The sequence below is a fragment of the Cyanistes caeruleus genome, chromosome 14, assembly GCF_971803275.1.
Source record: "Cyanistes caeruleus chromosome 14, bCyaCae1.hap1.1, whole genome shotgun sequence".
NCBI lineage: Eukaryota > Metazoa > Chordata > Aves > Passeriformes > Paridae > Cyanistes > Cyanistes caeruleus.
In genome coordinates, this window is record NC_141714.1 from 15,942,313 (window position 1) to 15,961,822 (window position 19,510).

The following is a 19,510-nucleotide window of genomic DNA, read 5'->3' on the forward strand; positions in this document are numbered from 1 at the left end:
TGGTACCACAGCTTCATCTGCATAACGTGAATAAGCCAAACAAATCTGATATTAAAATGAGAAAATTTGGAAATTTAAAATTGCCTATTCCAATCCTTTTCTTTTTGACCTCAATCCAAAGCTTTTCTAAGCCAAAGAAAAGACAAGCTCACAATTAGTGACTATGACCAGTTAATGGGTCTGTTCTGAACAAGCTTTTAAATAAAACAATAAGCAAGCCTGGGAAAAAGCAACTTACTGGGGTATCTGAGGCCATTTTCTTTTAAGCACAGGTCACATTATTTTAAAATAAATTCCTTTTAGCAATTGTTCCGTCAGGATTATATCAGTCCAAAGGGAATAGACCCAAAATCTCTTGTTGCCAAATAACTTCATCAGGGTGCATCTGTAACTCTATTTTCTCCAAATAAAACTAGTTCATAATATGGGTGGATTTGTTGTTTTTCTGAACAAAGTTGTTCCCTGGCAACTTCAAAAGAAAATTACATATAGGAAAAAAAACCTGACAAAATAACAAAAAACCCCAATGTTTAGTTACAAAGCTTGGTAAAAAATCCATGGAGCCATAACAACTGAACAGCTTGGTAAGAAAATCAAAGTGCAGCTAACTGGAAGGAAATAAAAAGAGAAACAGACAACTCCAAAATGTTTCTGAACAGCCAGGTTGTCTAACATTGGAAACTGGCAGAGATAGCAACATAATAAAGTAAAATATTCCCAAAAAAGTAGCTTCTGATCCCCCTCTCGCTACCTCCTTGCCTCATCAGAATTCAAATCACAGCCACAATTCCATTATTTTCAGTTCCATGCCTTAGCAAACAAAATACCAAGCTGATGAGCAGGGATGGTGGGAGCATCTTCAGCTCAGCTTTGCTCTCCTCCCAAACCCCAGGTAAGCAGAAGCAGCAGAGCCCAGCAGTCCCACGCTCACCTGGCTGTGCCCAGCAGAGCTCCCTGCATCCTTCCCCTGCTCCCATCCACTGGCTCTTCCCTCTCCCCCCTCCCACAGCTGACCAAAGCAAGGACTCTCCCAGGTGTTTGCCACCAGGCTGAAGAAGCAGCTTGCATTTGTTGCCCTCTGACAGGCACTACAAGTGGGCAGTGAGAATCCCAACAACCAGCAGTTATCCCCCAGGATTCCTGAGCGGTAAAATCATCCCTCTGCCCATCGCGAGGCTGCAGGGAAGGCAGGACGTGTGCTGATGGTTTTGTTTTACCATCCAGCGTGCCAGGAGTGTCTGATTAACAGTTTTCCATCCCTATTCAGGCATCTTTGTTTGGAATAAGTCTTTGCTCTTTTAGATCCTGGTCCAAAGCCTTTCAAGGAAATTGAAAAGTCTCCCATTGATGAGAAGGGGGTGCGCCCTTGCTAATTGTTCCTTTCACATCAGAGTGAAAACAAATTCTTCAGCTTCCATTTGAAACCCATGAAGTTCAATCCCTTGATATATTGGACCCTTACTTTAAGGAGTCTGGGGAGGAGAGGAGGGGAAGGGAGGACAAAGCCCAGGACTGAGGGCTTGTGTAGGCTCCAAGTACGTGCGTTACACAGCCCACACCATGACACATCACACGCCTCAGATTCTGCTTTCCAGAGAGGCTCCAAATGCTTTAGAGCTCACAAGTTCATAAAATTCTGCATTTAAAATACTCAATGCTCACCAGCAAACTTGAGATCAGAAAGCTGCTCTGATGCTCCCCAGTTGCTCCTCTCTGGGAATAATTTCTCCTCAGGAAGTTTTAGTTTGCTCTTCTCACAGAGTGAGATGTCATCTCTGGTTAAAGGTAAAGGTTGGATGGGGAAAAGTAGGAGGCCTACAGAGCATGGGAGGTTTGGTTTGGGCCATCTCAGAGCCAAAAAGATATTGAGAAATCAAAGATGTCCATTCCAGACCGAGAAATGTGGCTGGTGAATGGAAATGAAAATTCTGAGGGAAATCAAAAGTTAAGCACGCACGTGTTAGTGATAATGGAATTTTACAACTATTGCAAATGCAAATCAACAAACCACAATTAATGTAATTATTTGGAAAGCTGAGTTTAACTGGGTACATAGGTGATGTCATCTCCCAGCACAGGAAAACTAGAAGAGCTCCATGATGAGATAACTAAAGGTTGCTTTTAAAACAACCCTTTGCTTCAGGAAGGAGATGAACTGGATGGAATTGTCCATCTATAGGTTAAAAAAAAAGTCTTTGTAAACACAAGGACATAAATAAATACAGATCTATAAAAGGAGGAAAGCAGAAATAGCACATGGCTGATGATCTGGGAGTCCAGGAGAGAGCCTGGTCAGCCAAAGGATTCCCCAAGATGTGTGTTGGAAGACAACAGACTAATCTGGGCAAACCACCCATCTCATCAATGCTGCTATCTCAGCTGAAGAATTTTTAAAGAGACAAATATATAAAGTGCAATATAACTTCAAAAAACACCTTTCAAAAGCTGTCTTCTTACAAGGAAATAATTTTTCTTCCCTCCACAAAGAGGGATTTCACCCTGGAGTTGTTTCTAAAAGACAGTAAAACATAACAGATGAATGTTGCCTTGTATAAGGAACACACACATGCATTTAAATCACTTATATTTTACTTTTTTATGATGCAATTGCGAATTGTGTTATTTTGCATTTGTAATTAGAGGTTGAAACAGATGGCAGAGGCTTGGTTTAAAGGGATGTGCTGGATGGATCAGGTCTCCTGTTCCACTGAGGGCTGAGCATGGAAACTCTTCCATCAGCTGGTCAAACAGAAAAGTGCTTCCTGCATATCAAAGAACACTGTAAAGGACCAAACTGGACTTTCTAGAAGAAGAATAAGCACTGGTGAATTTTTTTTTCCCCCCAAAGTGCTTTTAGAGTGCTCCTGGTACCATGCTCTGATTTTGGCTGTTGAAATAGGTGACATTCGACCCCTCAACAACAGCAGCAGGATTTTGGTGCAGCCTCCAAAAGAGAAGAAGACTCAAGGGTCTTTTCCAAGGGCCCTTTTTCCAAAGGAGAAAAGCTTGAAGAACTCTTGAAGAAAACCCTCAAAGGATCAGTGACCCAAGGTAATTGGAATGTCAGAACATGGAAGCATGGAACATGAACCATTGATGCAGGGATGGCAGGTGGCTTTTCCAGCTCTCTTTCCTCATGGAACAAAGCTGTGAGTACAAGGAGGTTCATCATTCCTTTCCCATCATATGCAATTTGACACACAACCACTTTATTCCATAAATATTCCAGCCTGAATGAACCCTGGAGCTGGGACTCACGGCTGCTCCTCAAAGCAGAGGAAATCTTTTACCAACCTTGGATGAGTCCAATTTGAGTTCTCCTTAAATTACAGCTGAGCTGCCCATCAGTGACTCTTCCCTAGAGTGGGGTTTCCCAAGGTTTGAGATTCCTTGCTTGAGGTGAAGACAATCTTCCCTGCCCAAGGAAGAGAGACCCTTTCCCCACAGCACACCCTCACTGGGGATCAGTGAGTCACATCCTGACTGAGACCTGCTGAATTATTACTCAGTATTCATTTATAAATTTGTAAACACGCTTCCATCAGACATAAACCACTGCCCAAGTCTGAGACTAAAGTTAGGCCCAGCTGGGCCTAAACTCCATCAGTTTATCGATGGCTTATTTTCTACCAAAAAAACGGAGCAAATCCTTTAGGTAGGTGCACATATACCCTGACAAAAATAAGTGTCATGGACTTTCAAGCATGAAGGTGTTCATGCAGCCCCAAAGTGATATCTAGAGCAACAACCCTCAGGGATCCAGCCAAGGATCTTTTCACCTGCAAAAATCCAAATCCATAAGCTCCAAATCAGCATTTTAAACCACTGCAGAGCATGGATCACTATGGGAATATGGAAAAGTCAGGCTGACATTATATGGTTTATATATGTTATTAGAAACATTCATTGAAACAGCTTTTACAAGAACTCCAAATATTATCTACCCCACTAGGCTGTTACCAGAATGATTTTTAATATTTTAATGATCTCTTAAAATATTTTTCAATTTGACTTTTTTTTTTTTTCCTCATACTAGCAGAGCAATATTTCCTGAATGCCCAGAATGAAAAAGGCACCTCTAGATGCTGCTTTGTCACTTCATTTGGTTTCTCTGCATTTTTTATAAATACAAAAAAGGATCTGAAGTAAACAGGTCGTAAAATCGCCCTATAAATATTATCTGTTTACTGTCTTCGGGGATGGGCATGGACAAAGAAATTGAACCAGAATGCCGTAAGAACAAATTTTCTTTGGGGAATTCATTCACATCTGTTCCTGTATGACAACAGGAGGAACAGAAATTATTAAGAAAAAAAGACAGAAAAGAAAGGAAATGTAACTTTCAAAAGGAGAAATGGCTTCCTCTGATTTTTAGCTGATGGTTCTGATGGGTTTTTATTCTGCCTGAGCTGATTATCCCAATGCTAATAAAGAGGTAATGAAGAAGAAAAGACTTATCCTGAAAGTTAACTCCTTTCTGCAAAGGAGATGGATGGGTTTCTGAAAACAGGGACAGGTGGAAAATACACTGGTGTCATCTTTTGTTTCCAAATTTTAATACATCCCCTTTCAAAAAGGCTTCTAGTCATGAAATTTAGTAAATCCTTAAATTAAGTTATTTAAATGTTAACAAATTAACTAATTCTTGATGTGCTATCATCATTAATCAGCAAATTATGTATGAAATAGAAGAAATACCCTTTTCCCTTTATCTCAGTGGGGACCTGGCATTGCTCTCACTGCTGTGGGGGAAAGGGACATTGGGGTTCTGCCCATGCCAGCCCTTCCTCCCCATCCCTCGTGGGAAGTGGGCCTGGAGAAGAGTGAGATGGGCTGTATTATCCTCTTTGCAGACCCTCTTTGCACCCCTTCATCTCCCTTCAGTATCCCTTCAACTCTCCCTTTGGAATTCCCATCAGTGTTGCCAACATCAGATCCATCCTCCCCAGCCATGGACAGAGACTGGACTCTGCAGCTGTGCCTTCAACACAACACACCATAAATACAGTGAAAATACAGTATATTAATGGTAAAAAATCATGGAAACTCCTTGGATGGATAAAAAAATGCACCAAGGTATGAAATGCAAATTAATACTATAATGCCTTTTATAATTTATAAATAATCTACCCTGCATAGACCTAATTATCTTTTTCTGTTTGTGCTAGAAGAGGCCTGACCCAGAACCAAAGGAAATAAATGACTGGGGGCTGGTTTTGACCAATATTTAACTGCAGTCATAGCATTTAGTAAAGATATATACATACATATATCCATATATATGTATATGGATAAAGGCACACAGAAATTATATAAAGATTTTTATAATAAAATGGTTTTCTTAATTTATCTGATTTTTCTCTTTCTGGTCTTTCTGCAGTGGAAAATGGTGATGTAATTCTGTGATGAAGGAAAAACAACCTCTATTAAATAGACAAAAATCATAAAGTCTATTTTGATTGCATTTCCACAGCTTCAGTGCACACAACTGAAGGCCTGGAAAATACTGAATTCTTTCAAGAACTATTTATTTCAAAGTTACAAGGCTGATGAAGGTTTCAGAGTTACAAATTCCTGTTTTTCTTGGAGCAACATCTTTAAAGATATGCAAAGAGGGATTTCTCAGCACTAGTCAGAAACGAGTCTCAAGTGATTTGCCACTTGGAGTACAGAGATTGTTTTCTAATTCAAGCAAACATTTTGGGAAAAAAAAAAAAACAGAAAAGGATGTGAGAAAATTCTCATTAGGAAAACAACAGCAAGAATCTCAGTGGAAATATTTAACCAACTTACCTGATTTCATAGTTGTGCTTTTAGGTCCTGGAACAGAAGCAATGCAGAGTTTTTTTATATAAGGAGAAATATAAAAGTCACCAGTGAAAAAATGAGGTTTTCAAGGGTTTGGGACAGGTTTGGAAGAAAACCCCAACCAAAGGTCCACTAAGACCATATTGCCAAACTGAAGTTACTGCTGGATCTTAAATTGTTATATTTTTTTTGGTTTTTTTAGGTGCTATTTTGGCTGCTGCAGCATGCTGTGGAAATATGTAGGTTACCCTCACAAAAACAGATATTTAGAACAGAGCTATTTACATAATAAATGGACATTTTCAAGGGAAACATTTGATAGATGGATGAAGAGATCCAATTTCTCTGGCTTGCTGATAAAAGAGCTCTGTGCTATGCATAGAAAATTCCCTCTGTGTGGGTAATGTATATTTGACTTCACCTTTTGCATATTGATCACTCCCTGACTTGCAAATCCTGAACCATGTGCAAGTGTGCGTAATATGAATAACTTTATTCCAAACTTGCATGTCTTAAGCCATATGTTCACCGAAATCTGAGCATAAATCTACTAAAATTTACTGTCCTAACACTGCAGATCAATAAACCCTACAGTATTTCAGGAGTGTTGGATGTATATTATGTTTGATGGCTTTGAAGATGCATATTTCCAGCTATAATTATTTACATATAGGGTCCAGGACCAGGAGATAACCTTCAGCTTTGGTAACATTAACACTTGCAAATAATCATCACTACTCTATCACTCTCACACCCCATAATCTGCTAACATATGTCTACATTTTCTATGTGTTTATGTAGTACTTTATATGGAAATGTTTCATTACTGCCCGCAGCAACATGTGGCATTTCTTCAAGAACATTTCAGCACCTTTTAACATGGTTTCTTCAAACGTCTCTCTAATTGTGAGGATTTCATTCTGCAAATGTTATCACTGCTCAAGCAGATCAATTTTCTTAACTGCTTAATATGCATGCTCTAGGCATTTCCACAAAAATGCAAAATATACAGTACAGAATTAATATAAATAAACTACTACCAGGCTATTATGGAGCAGATTTAAGGCAGCAGGGTTGGAGATAACTCCATTTCCAGACTTGCGAGTCTTCTTATTGTGGAAACATGTCATCTAAAATTTCTGTTTGAGATATAAAGGAATTTTTTTTACAATTAATTATTATAGTACCATTTTCTCTAAACCAAATTATTATATTCTTACTTACTAACACAGTGACTGCTGGTGCAGAGAGGGTCTATGGTGGAAATTTCTGTTAAAATTCCAGATTTTCTGAACTTTGGTTGATTGTGTTCATATTTCTGGCTGACCAAGCATTTTCCAAAGCTGCACAAAACCCAGCTGGGTGGAGAGACCTCCAGGCAGGTATAGATGTAGACAAGAAAGTGGCATCTCACACATACAAAGGCTGGTGGCTGCCACTGGTGCTTTTATGTTGCATTTAAACACTTCAGCCTTCCAAAAATAAGAGACCTGAAACTGTCCAGGGCTCCCAGGCCAAGCTGCTCTCAGTCAAGAGCAGGCCTAGACTAAATCTGAAAGAACTAAAAGCAGGTGAGACCAATCCAAGCCCCATTATTTGACTGGAGACATTGTGAATCTCAGGAAACCATTGCTGGAATGTGTCCTTCCAGCATCCTGTCCGTATTCCATCCGGGTCTGAACAGTCTGGTTTGGCACTGGGGAGTGCTAGCAAGAGAGGATTTATGGTGTATTCTCGATTTTTACATCATTGCCCTCACCCTGGCTGCACAGAGGTTCATCAGTTGCTGATGTTCCTGTGTAATAATTAATGTAATTACACAAACAGCTTTAAGAAGAGCCTGGCAGAGTCCTCCAGAGCTGAGCTGTCCATCCCAGCCTTTTCCCCTGCACCACCTCCTCTTGCCCTGGGTACATCCATCCAGCCCTTGGCAAACTCCACAGAAATCTCCTCTTTCAGTAAGGAAACAGAACAGAGCAGTCCCTCTGAGAGGAACAAGCTGATTTCTTCAGGAAGGTCCACGGAAGCTTTTTTGAAGCTGGAAGAAATGCAGTTTCCCTGCTGTGAGGTTTGGTACTGATGCTGCTGGAGGGATGAGTCATTGTTTCTTTCATATATATCATCCGAGTACCTATAACTGTCTCTCATCTAAATGTTAATTGTATCCAACAGAATGACTTTAAATGAATACTCTGTCAATAACACTGTTATTAATGTTCCTTGATAGGCATGGTTGGAATATTTTGTAAGATTAGTCTAATATTTCCTACAGAATCTGCTTCATGTGTTGTGTTATTGCGTCTACTTTGGATCAAAACCTGCTTGTAAAGCCTTGGGTGGCTTTTTTTACTCTCCTTTCAAGAATTCCCATATCACTGAGTTTTGAGAGGAACTATTTTACTACAGTGATCCTCATTTCTCTGGACCACAAGCATAAGTTTAGGTGTTAAATTGATATTTTCTGATTGCTCAGCAGGGCGTTTTATTGCCTTCATCCGGTGCACCTGGTAGTGCAGGAGCTGATGGCATTACAGGGGACAGAGTTAAACTTGGTTTAGCCATGTGAATATTCTGATTTATGCCAGCTCCACCTCTGCCTCTCCAAGCGACCATGACAGGAATAATTTGGCAGCGATTCCTTGCTGTTGGCTGCTCACCTGCCTGAGACAAAGCGAGGCAGAGAGGAGAACCCAGGTGTTTGACTGGAAAAGGAGACAGAACAGCTTTTCTTTGGTGCCCCAGGTGTATCCCTGGCTGGATCCAGAGGAGCAGCAGCAGTGCCAGAAACACCTGAGCAACAGGTGGGAGCTTTTGATGGAGCTGCTTTGCCGGCAAACCCTCGGCAAGTTTAAAGCACTCCCAGCCCACTTTGTTTGCAAAGAGCAAATAACTGATCCAAAGGCTGAAAGCCTCTGAGTTTTTTTTTTCCTTCTTCCCCCCTCTCATCTCCTTTTTCTCTCCTCCTGCTGTTCCTTCAGATTTAGGCCTTTTGTTTCTTCTGCTCCAGACATCTGTCCTCTGCCTGGGCTGCTGTTCCAAGAACAGATATCCCACCTCTGGTCCAGCCCACTTTGATAGTTCACAATGAGACACCAAAGCTGGAATAAAAACATAGCTTGGGGGGAAAGGGGGAGGGAAAGAAAAAGTTAAATCCCTACTTGAAAACCTGTTTTGTGTTTTCTTATTTCTTAAAGTTATTTTTAAGTGTTTAAACCAGACCAATTATAGTCAGAAACTACTTCACTTAATCCATTCCTTTATCTCCTGGGAAAAATCACCAAAGCAATTCTCAAAATGTTTAAATCCCACAGTGTGCATAAAAGCAGCAAGTAAATCTGCTCCTTCCCAGGCAAACCTTAAGGATTTCACTGACATCTTTAATTAAACCAGCAAATAGGTCGGTTTCTCTTGTATTCTGACCAACACACTGTCAACAAGGAGTGGAAAGAAACTGAAAAGGAGGATTTGTACTGAAAAACAGCACCAGAAACATTTGTATAATCATGATCATGGACTGGAACAGGAATGTAATCAGGAATTATTAAACATTATCAACTACTTCCTGGCAACATATTGCTTGGATAACACTCCTGCAACTACAGGAGAGTTAGTTATGAAATAATTAAACAGCAAAATTGGAAATAGAACAAAAAAAAAGCAAACTCAAAATGCATGAAGCTGTGCAGAAGAAAAGTATGTTTATGTCTGTGAATTTCTAAGGATGGATTTAATTCCAAAAGGGAGAATTGTGCAGTTGTTATTAGATCAGTAATATGCACAGATGGCTGCAAAGGAACCATTCCCCAACCCATCCTGCCATCTCTACCCTGCAGCACTCGTGGAGGAGAAGGAAATACAAGAGTAGGGAGCAGCAGAATGGGGAATTTAATGTTTTTAAATTTCGAAGACAGAGTCTGCATCCTTGTGTGTTATTCACTATCAGTAACATTCCTGGAAAATTCACCCAACACAGATTTTAAGACATAATTGCCTAAGCTCCTCTCAGAAGTTAGACCCGATGCCACCGGGTAGCTTGTTACAATCTTCTGTCGATATCAGCCCCTTACAGATTTTTTTCTTTTCCTGCAGGAGGAAACTGATGTTCCCAGGGATGAAAAGGTTGCATGCAAAAGCAGGATCCCAAAATCATGCTCTCAGCTCTGTGGAAGAAGGATTTATGATGCTCAACTAGCAAAGATAGCAATTAGCTGGAATACTCAAGAGCAGAGAGCTTGACAATCTGATGAGTTATTCTTTTGAACTGGGGCAGCAATTCATGCATAAATTTCCTTGTAAACAATTATTACAGAAATGCACTGTAAACACAATTAATCATCTCAAGGTGTTATCTCTAGGTATTTTCCCCACAGATTATGTGCCACTTGCTCAATAAATCAAATTTTAACATAAAGACATCAATAGCTGGTATTATTAATATTCCCATTCAGCCAAACATGGTTGGGTAGAAGCTAACAAGCTTTGATTACATTTTGAAAACACAGAAAGTATTACAGAATATGGGAAAAAAGATGTGAATTGTGAAACTTTGAATGAGAATAGGATTAAAGAGGAGACATATGAATCAGAACATTGGCTCAGATAAAATACGAGTACTTTGTAATTTAAAATGCATTTTCACTGATATGAATTGGAAATAGTACAGTACATCTTGTTAATAGGAATATTAAGTTTTACATCATCTTAGATAGGTTCTTCTTATGAAACAGTATTTACAAGAGCCTTACAATAATAGGCTGCCTAATATTTCCATATGATTTCTTCTTATGATATATCCCAAGCACATTTTCATCCATTGTTCATAATTATCAGCTGGGGATTGGGGCAGCCAGCAAAGGGAACGAACACATCTCGCTCCCTTTCATCTCCCACAGCTCACAGAGCGACCTCCACTCCACATTTATTTGAAACCCACCCTTTCAGACACCAAGCTCCCTTTGGGGATTGTCCTGTGCACTTTGGCAGGAGTTGAGAAGAAAATCTGGCTCAGAAGAGTGGATTTACCAAGGCCGGGGGGAAAGTCTGATGGGGTGATGAGGAAAGGAAAGAGGAGTGGTGGGAACAGGGAAGAGGGCAGGAGGAACACAAGAGGAGGAGGATGCTGGAGAGGACCATTAAGTCTCTCTCCAGCCTGTCAGCTTTGAACAGTTTGCAGCATGGGGAAGACAGAAGGGGCACATAAATACAAGAGGCACAGAAAACAGACACTGGAGGGGCTCACCAAAGTGCCCACAGGAATTTTTTACAGGAAAGGGGACAGGGGCAGGGCAGCGGAGCTACCAAAGGAGTTTGAAAGACAGAGGGAAGAGAAAGCACCAACATCTGCACTTCCTGCTCAGTTATTCCTACTTATCTTCCAGTCAGCATAATTATTCCTGTTTACAAAAGAACGACACGTTTGCTTTGGCTTCTGCTGCTCTGCCCGACGGCTCGTGCAGCTGGTGGCACAAACACGCCAGCCCAGTCAAACAGGTGACTCGGGGAGAGGGGCACTTGTGCTCTGTGGTTTCCATGGATGGAAATGAGTTCTGAACTATCCCCTGGGGGAGGCCACAGGTGACAGCTGAGAGCAGCTCCCCTGGGAGAGGAGACCAGAGATCACGGCTTTGACGTTGTCCTCACGTGTGAAACCAGAGATGCTGCGGGAAGAGGGAAAGCAGAATTTGCATCTCCTCAGGTTCCTCTGCTGATGGAAGAGGATTGTTAGCCCCCAGTTATCTGTGGTTCTGCAATGTTCAGGTCCACCAAAAGTGGGGAGTCAGGACCAGTAGGGACCTGGGGGAACAATTCTCTTTTTCCTCTTCTCAACATCTAACCTGATGCAATCTTTCCTCAGATCTCCCTATATTTGGAATCAAAGCCACAGGGGATGGATACAGATGCTTCAAAGCTTTTTCATACCAGTCTGCTTTATTTCTTCAAGTCCATTCATCTAATTTGACAGCCTCCTGCCTGTCTGAGGCGATGATCTTCAAGATTTTAAGAAGTTTGGTCACCTCTTCTCTTCAAGAAGCCACCTGTTTTATGATCATGATGCAAGGTATTAATTTTCTATTCACTTCCTGAGCAGGAAGATGGAAAGTGGCCAACAGACAAATCACACTAAAATATTGACCTAATGGTCCCTGAGATTTTTAAACTGACACTATTCACCGAGGGTAGGAATAATGAATGTATTGCATGTAGAGAGATTTACTGATTGATATGGGCAGCAAAATAGCACTGCTCAATAATTATTTCAAAGATCAGGAAGTCACCTTGGAATATTATTCCTGGGTTGTCGCCAGTTTTTGTTACTGTCCACTCCTGGTGTCCTGTAAAGCCCTGAAGATAACTTGGTGTCTGCAGAACTCTCGCTTGCAAATGCGAGTGAAAATCAATTAAAAGCATAAGCACATCTGTGAGTGTGCAGAAAAGGGCCATGCTTGGAGACATTTGTCCCTTTATGTCAAGAATAGTCCTTACACAGCAAACTTTCCCTCACCCAGCACTGGAGAGTGGAAGGGAGGCAGCTGAGAGCCCATAAAACACGAACAAAGGGGAGCAAAATCTACTTGATGAGCCACCTCAATTCACCTTAATAAGTTCTCATCGTGGTGCTCTCTGGCACTGCTGATGTGCTGCACACCATCAGCACCGAGTGGCTCAGATGAGTTTTCTGCTTATCAATGGCTTCTTTTTCTTTCTGTGTCTGGCAAATTTCTAATAGTGGCTGATTTCCTGTATGCAGATCCCATTTATGGTTTGTAGCACTGTATTATGATGAATTTACACTATCAATGAACATTGCTGAAGGGCCTCATTAACTTGTGCAGGCGGTGAATTTGTATTTTTCAAAATGCCACTCTTTCTCTAAAGAAATCTCGCTGACAGTGGCAGTCAAGTACTTGACTGGTTAATAAGGCAGCTCAAAGGAAACAGCTTCACTTCACTGCGAGTTTTTGTCCTTGTTTAATTTCTCCTCCTTTCTCGACAGGTTTGGAGGATGTGCGAAGATAATATATTTCAGTTTTTAATCTCTCAGTCCTGCTGACTACGATGATATAAACAAAAGCAGAAACACAGAAAATTATAGAGATACACTTAAAACAGAACCGGTAATAAAAAACCTGGGGTTCTGGCAGAGATTTCGCTCAGGCACTTCTCTACTTGGCATAATTAGGAAGTTTCTTCAAATCCTGCTAAATCCCAGCTCCGTTTTTCTATGCCTGCAAAGTGAACAAGATAATCATGCCCATAATGCGGGGCCTAAAAACCTGAAGGCATCAGCACCCAGCCCTCCAGACAGACTGCAACCTGCAAACAGTTCAAAAGCAAGCTTGTCAGACTGGCTGCGACATATGGAGCTCCAACGAGAGTATTTCCAGATATAGGAAATACCAAGCATTCTGTAAACAGAGTCGTTGGGAGTAGTTTTTTTGCAGGGATATTTTTACGACTGGTAAGTTGCAAGAATCTGTTCACAATATCTGCGCTCTCGGTTACCACCTGTGTTTTTCTCAGCAGAACGTGGGTAACATGCAGGCTTTTATGATAACAATTTTTTTTTTAATCCAGCACTGTGTCTTCCAATACAGGCTCAAAGCTTTGTGGAACCTTCAGGGAGTACGTGGAAATCTTGTTCTTTGAATATGACAATATTTAGCTCTCGGAGATCTTTAAACACAGCTAAATGTTCACGAAGGCCCTTGCCGGAGGGGGGTCTCTGGGGCTGGGGTTTTAGGAAGAGTTTTGGGCACCAAGGTTGGCAGAGCTTGGCCAGGGCAGCCTGGGGGAAGAAGTTTTTACAGTAAGGGTGGTAAAACACCAATGCAGATTGTCTGGAGAGGTGGTGGATGCTCCATCCCTGAGAACATCCAAGGTCAGGTCTGACACAGCTGGGAGCAAGCTGATCTGGTTGGAGATGCCCCTGCTCATGGCAGGGGGTTGGACCAGATGACCTTTAAAGGTCCCTTGTCAAGGTTCCTTCCATCCCAAACCATTCCATGACTGATTCCACAATCTCTCCCGCAGGATCCCTTTGGCTCAAGAGCCGTTCCTGCATCATCCTGCCCATCTCACTCACTGAGGTCTGTGCTGCAGGAGGGTGGAAATGGGATATCCCAAATATTTTAGGTATGGCTGGAAAGGCTGGGCCAGGTCAAAAAGACGTGCAGGAACCAAGGCTGACCCTGCAGAAGAGACGTGCTCAGTGTTGCCTGTGCCATATGGGCAGCAGGAACCACAAACTGTGAGGTCAAGCCTGGGAAATGGCAGCAACAGGCGAGACAAAAACGCATTTTCATTCAGCCTTAGGATCCAAATCTTAACACAGAGCGAGTATTTTCACTCTTTCTTTTAAACATACATGAACACATATATAACAAATATGTCTCTCTCCATACACACATTCCCATATAGATGGAGGTGAAATAAATCTGTAAAACATGAGAAATGACATCCACAAAGGTACATTTTTAGTAACATAGAAGAGAAGTGATTGACAGAACAAAGCATATGGAAACGAAGAAGAATCTAACCCACATTTAGATCTAAGAAAAAAATATTTGCCTGAAGGGAAAATATTAATTAGTTTGTCTACATGCAAGATAAAAGTCTGGAAGACATATCCATCAAAAGGCAGCAGAATAAACAGCAAAATGGAAATTATTTGTAAATTGACAGTAAACTTGGCAAACATTGAGGGGGTAAACAAGTTATTTGGCATGCAAAGCACTCAGAAATCACAGCCTCTGTCAGGAGGCATCTGTGCATATATTCACTTATTTGACAGAAATTAACATTTTGCAGAAATCTTTGTTGCATGCTAAAGATTTCTTCACCCTCCTTAATTATTTTAATTGCTGCTTCAAAAATGTTCCATATAAACATGAAAAAAGACATTAAAATCCACCAAGTCCAGTCCCACGTTATCAATAACACACAGTCCCTCTGTACAGGAGTTTAACACAAAACCCACGGAGACAGAAAATATTGACAGAAAAGAGCCACATTTGTTTTTTCTCGATTGAAATTTAAGAATCACGCGAAGACTTTCTCAGCGTCCCTTCAGCATCGTGAAAGGCTTCAAAAACAAAACATTGTCTCACAAACTAATTAATCCAACTGCTGAGAGGCCCAGGGTTGTGAAGATCCTTGTTTTCCCATTATTTGGGGAAAAAATGCGCGTTTGTGCGCCCATAATTCAGGTGGAAACTGGGAGGGACCGTGCCATAACAAACTCAAATGGTCAACACTTTTATTTGAGAATAATGCAAATTAATCTACACTTCAAATATTCCTTTTGTCCCCTGCAGGGTGAAGTCATCATAAGCCCAACCAACAACTGGTTTCTGGCTGTTTGAGGAGAAGATGGTTGGAAAAGATGGGCAATCTGAAGGTGTCAGGCTCAGTGGAGTCCTGGCATGACCCCTGAGGTCAACAGAGCCACAGGAGATTGTTAATTGCACCAAGAAAGCACCAGAAAAAGGGAAAAACCCTTGAATTTGGGTTATCCTACAGGAATGGGGACCTGAGCCAAGTTCCATCAGCCTCTGCTGTGGATGCACAGGCCTTGCCACAGGTGTTCTGGTGGCAGGACAAAGAGTTTTAGCTTGTTTAGTACTGAAAAAAGAGCTGATTCCCCAAATTACACCAGATTTCCTAAGTATGGCAGTGGTACTACACTGCTAATTATAGCCAGGGATTTATGCAGGAAGCTACATTACAAATTCAATGTAAAAATAGGCTTTTCAAATGGAATCTGAATAATGTTTTCTGCAAAATGTAGATCCACATATTGCACTTGACCCTCCCCAAGTGTAAATTCACATAGTTCCGGCAGCAGTTTGATATCAGATGAAGATGTAACCCTTAAAACACAAAATAATTTCCTTTATCACACTGGAGCCATAACAGAATCCACCAACAGTTTGCAAAACTGAAGAGGTCCAAATGAAAACCACAACTTGACAACAAGAGCTAGCCCTTGATGCACTGGCTCCTTCTCCCAGTGTCACTGATTTTTGCCATGCCAGCCCAGTTTGATTAAAACAGCAAAAGCAGGAAGAGTTCATCCAAACACACCCAAGCACTGAAGGAAATCTCATGTGGGCCCAGATTAAAACCCAATAAAATAAATAAATAAAAAATTAAAAACAAAATCAAATTTTCCCACTTTGCCAAATGTGAGATGGTTTGTTCCTTCTCATTAAAATGAAAAGCAAGTCAAATTCTCCACTTCTTCCAGAAATCCATTTCCAGGTCAGCTTCCAAAGCCAGAATGTCTTGTTTCCTGCATTATTTTTACATTGTACTGTAACATCAGAGCAATTTGAGCAGTTGTCAGGCTGGATGTTGGTGATTCCAGGCGTTCACAGCGACGCCAGGGCCGTGGTTGCTGCAACTGGAACAACAGCAAACCCTTGGAAAGGTCTCAAAAATGCCTTTGCAACTTTTGACATCTATTTGCAATATTTGGAAACACAAAATTTCTAGGAAGAAGTCCAGAAATACAACACAACAAAATGAAGTCAACGGGAAATAAATAATAAGCCAAAAATTATTTGCATTTCCAGGACAACTCTGTAAATACTGAGTTGTAACAAGTTTCCATGGAGTCTCTGGGTTTTGAACATAAAATTTCTGGAGGTTCAGTGACTTTAACAGGCAGGAATTTTCAATTTATATATCTAATTTATAATTAAAATTTATAATTATAATTTATAATACTATAGATAATATAATAAATACAATATAATATAATAAATATACATCAGTCATAATTTATATTTATAATTTATATTAATTAATTGGGAAGGATTTTAGCAGGCTTTGTGGGGAGCTCCACACATGGAGCTGTAGGACAGCCCTTCCTGCTCCTGGGAAGAGCAGTGACAGCAAACACTCACCCCAGATAGTCTTTGCCCAAAAAACAAGTCCAGTGTTAATCCACAGAATCACAAAGGTTGGAAATCCCTTCAGGATCATGGGATCTTAACCAGGACAGCCAGACCCACCTCTGATCCGTGTCCCTGAACACCACCTCCATGTGGGTCCTGAACACTCCCAGCGATGGGGACTCCACCACTGCCCTGGGCAGCTGTGCCAGGGTTTGGCAACACTTTTTGGGGAGTTTTCCCTCATATCCAACCTGAGCCTCCCCTGGCCCAGCCTGAGGCCGTTCCCTCTCCTCCTGTCCCTGTTCCCTGGGAGCAGAGCCCGATCCCCCGGCTGTCCCCTCCTGGCAGGGAGTTGTGCAGAGCCAGAAGGTCCCTCCTGAGCCTCCTTTTCTCCAGGCTGAGCCCCTTTCCCAGCTCACTCAGCCCCTCCTGGTGCTCCAGCCCCTTCCCAGCAATGTTTCTCTGGACACACTGCAGCAAAATTACCCATTTTATCCAAGAAGTTCCTTTCTCCAGTGCCAGACCATGACACATTGCTGCTTTCAAAGCAAAACCTCAGAATTTTCTCACCTTCAGAGACTTGGATTGTAGATCAGAGATATGTCCAGTGAGCTCAGGGGAAATCCAACCTCGTATCTCTGCTGGGAGATGAGCAAAGCAGGAGCAATTCCTTGTGTGAATTTCCTAAAACAAACCAAGATTTGTTGAGTTTTATAAATAGCTGAAAGCAGCAGTAGTCAGGGCAAGGTCTGGCTTCCAGGCACAATGACAGAACCAGCCGAAGTTCCAAGTTCCCAGCAGCAGGAAAGCTCCTGCCCATCTGAAGGAACACCCATCTTTACCCTGGCAGGTCTAGGTCTCCTTTTAAGCATTCACAATTATATCATCTGCTACAAACAACCATTTCAGCTTCCCAGGGGTGGATTAGGACCTTCTGCCCTCACCTGGGTCTGGTTATCTCCTGCTGTGGATGCTGAGGTTCCACCACAAAGCCAAGCCCAGGGATGTCACCAGCCTTAGGAACTCTTTAGGATCCTTTTTACTGAAGTTTTACTGTATAATGGGAGTTGGTCATTATTTTGCTGCATTCAGAAGAAAAAGTATTTAAACCGCTCTCCAGATTTTCTTTTTCTTACAGGAAAGAAATCTGAATAATCAATTAATTAATAGGATAGCCATCAGGATGTATTTTACCCTGCAAATTTTGCCCTGGATGTTACCTGGCTCTCTGCTGCTCCCTGGGGCTGCTGCTTCTCTCCCAGCACTGTGTGGCTCTAACTCCACTTGCCCAGTTCCAACCATTTCAGAGGAAAGGAGGAACTTTTAATCTATCATGCAGCACTACCAGCCACAACTTTTTCCTGAAATTCTGAGCTGACAGCTCTTGGCCCCAGATATTTTACTCTAGGAAGTGTAAAACACCACTGGTAATCCAAACTCCTACCTAAGTTGAAAGTCTAGGCATAAAATAATTAAATCAGCTCTTTCCAAACCTTTATTTAATGTAAGTTACAGTCTTTCTCTCCTTTCTGTGATGGTCTAAGGGCAGAGAGGTGAGGTTTTCAGGGAGTTTTATGACTTTTATAAGCTGGAGCAGCCTGGCTGGAAGGAGAGGGACAAGCTCCCAGGCACACAAGGACACACGCACTCTAAATAATTTATAAGTCTGTTGACAACTCCAAGTTGTGCCATGTGTTATTTTGATACCTAACTCTTCAAATGTATAATGCCCCTCTCTGTCAACTCTCAAATTCTCCTGTGCCCCAAAGCTTGTTCATTTTTTCCACCCCTAGCAGCCATTCTAAGAAAAGATCTTCCCTCACCCTACAGATCTGGCCTCTTGAGAACAATGTGGGTTTCCAAATGTCACCTGCCCCTGGTCACGTTTAGACCTTGGCTGCTTTACAAGGCCAGCCCGAGTTATAAAGAATATCCACTGCTAAGGGGCTGCTGTAACTGCTCTGTGCAGAAAATAAATGCATAAAAACAGGAATACTATCAAATATATAATGGCTTATAACAGATCATGGTTTCTTTTTCCTTTACAAAAATATCTTCAATCCATAAGGGAAATATTTCTATTAGTGTTTATCCTTTAAACACAGCAAAGGAAAATATTTGGAAAGAAAAATCTCTTGAAGACACCACAGTTCTTTTGTATCTTTAGTTTTCAGCCCGTCACTCACATTGTTTCTCCTCAGTCAGCTCAACAGACTAATTCTATTTAATCCTTTTCTTTTTATATGTAAAATGATACAGTTTAATGCTCCACAGTTTAATATCTGTGAAGTTTTATCTTTATTTGTTTGGGAAATTTGAGTCAGATACTCACCTACTGTAATTTCCCAAGAACAAACAAATGAAAAAGGGCAGTCCATTTTCATGCAAATCCAGCCAGCTGTTTAGCTCGGCCTGCCCTTGCCTTCTGATGTGAGGATCTGCATAAAAACCAAAGTGGAGATATGATAAAATATAAAAGGCTGACAATAACATGCAAATCGAAATCAGTCATTGGAAAACTGTGGACTCATTGTCATCAAAAGAATTAGGTGGCAGAACAAAACAAAAGAGCCCGGCTGATAAAAGTAACTATGGCACGATGGCTTTAAAATCTACAGATTTCTTATACCACAAAGAAAATTGAAATTAAACACCTCTCTAGACTGCCTGCTTTTAATCTTTTCCTTCTGAGCTGCTTCCTGACATATTCTCTGTTAACTTTTTATCAAAGGTCATTTATAATCATATTTCAGAGATAAAATAAAAATAAAATTGCATTTATTTCCAAAGTTTTAATCAAGTGC

At 41.2% G+C, this 19,510-nt stretch overlaps 1 long non-coding RNA gene across 1 annotated transcript; it reads right to left on the reverse strand.

Moving 5' to 3' along the window:
- Nucleotides 1-12,025: 12,025 nt before the first annotated feature.
- LOC147650591 (uncharacterized) lies at nt 12,026-17,560 on the reverse strand. Its single transcript, XR_015276344.1, has 2 exons — nt 17,277-17,560; nt 12,026-16,210 (listed from the first exon to the last, which is right to left on the reverse strand). It is a non-coding gene; the product is annotated as an uncharacterized LOC147650591 (long non-coding RNA).
- Between the last annotated feature and the right edge of the window lie 1,950 nt (nt 17,561-19,510).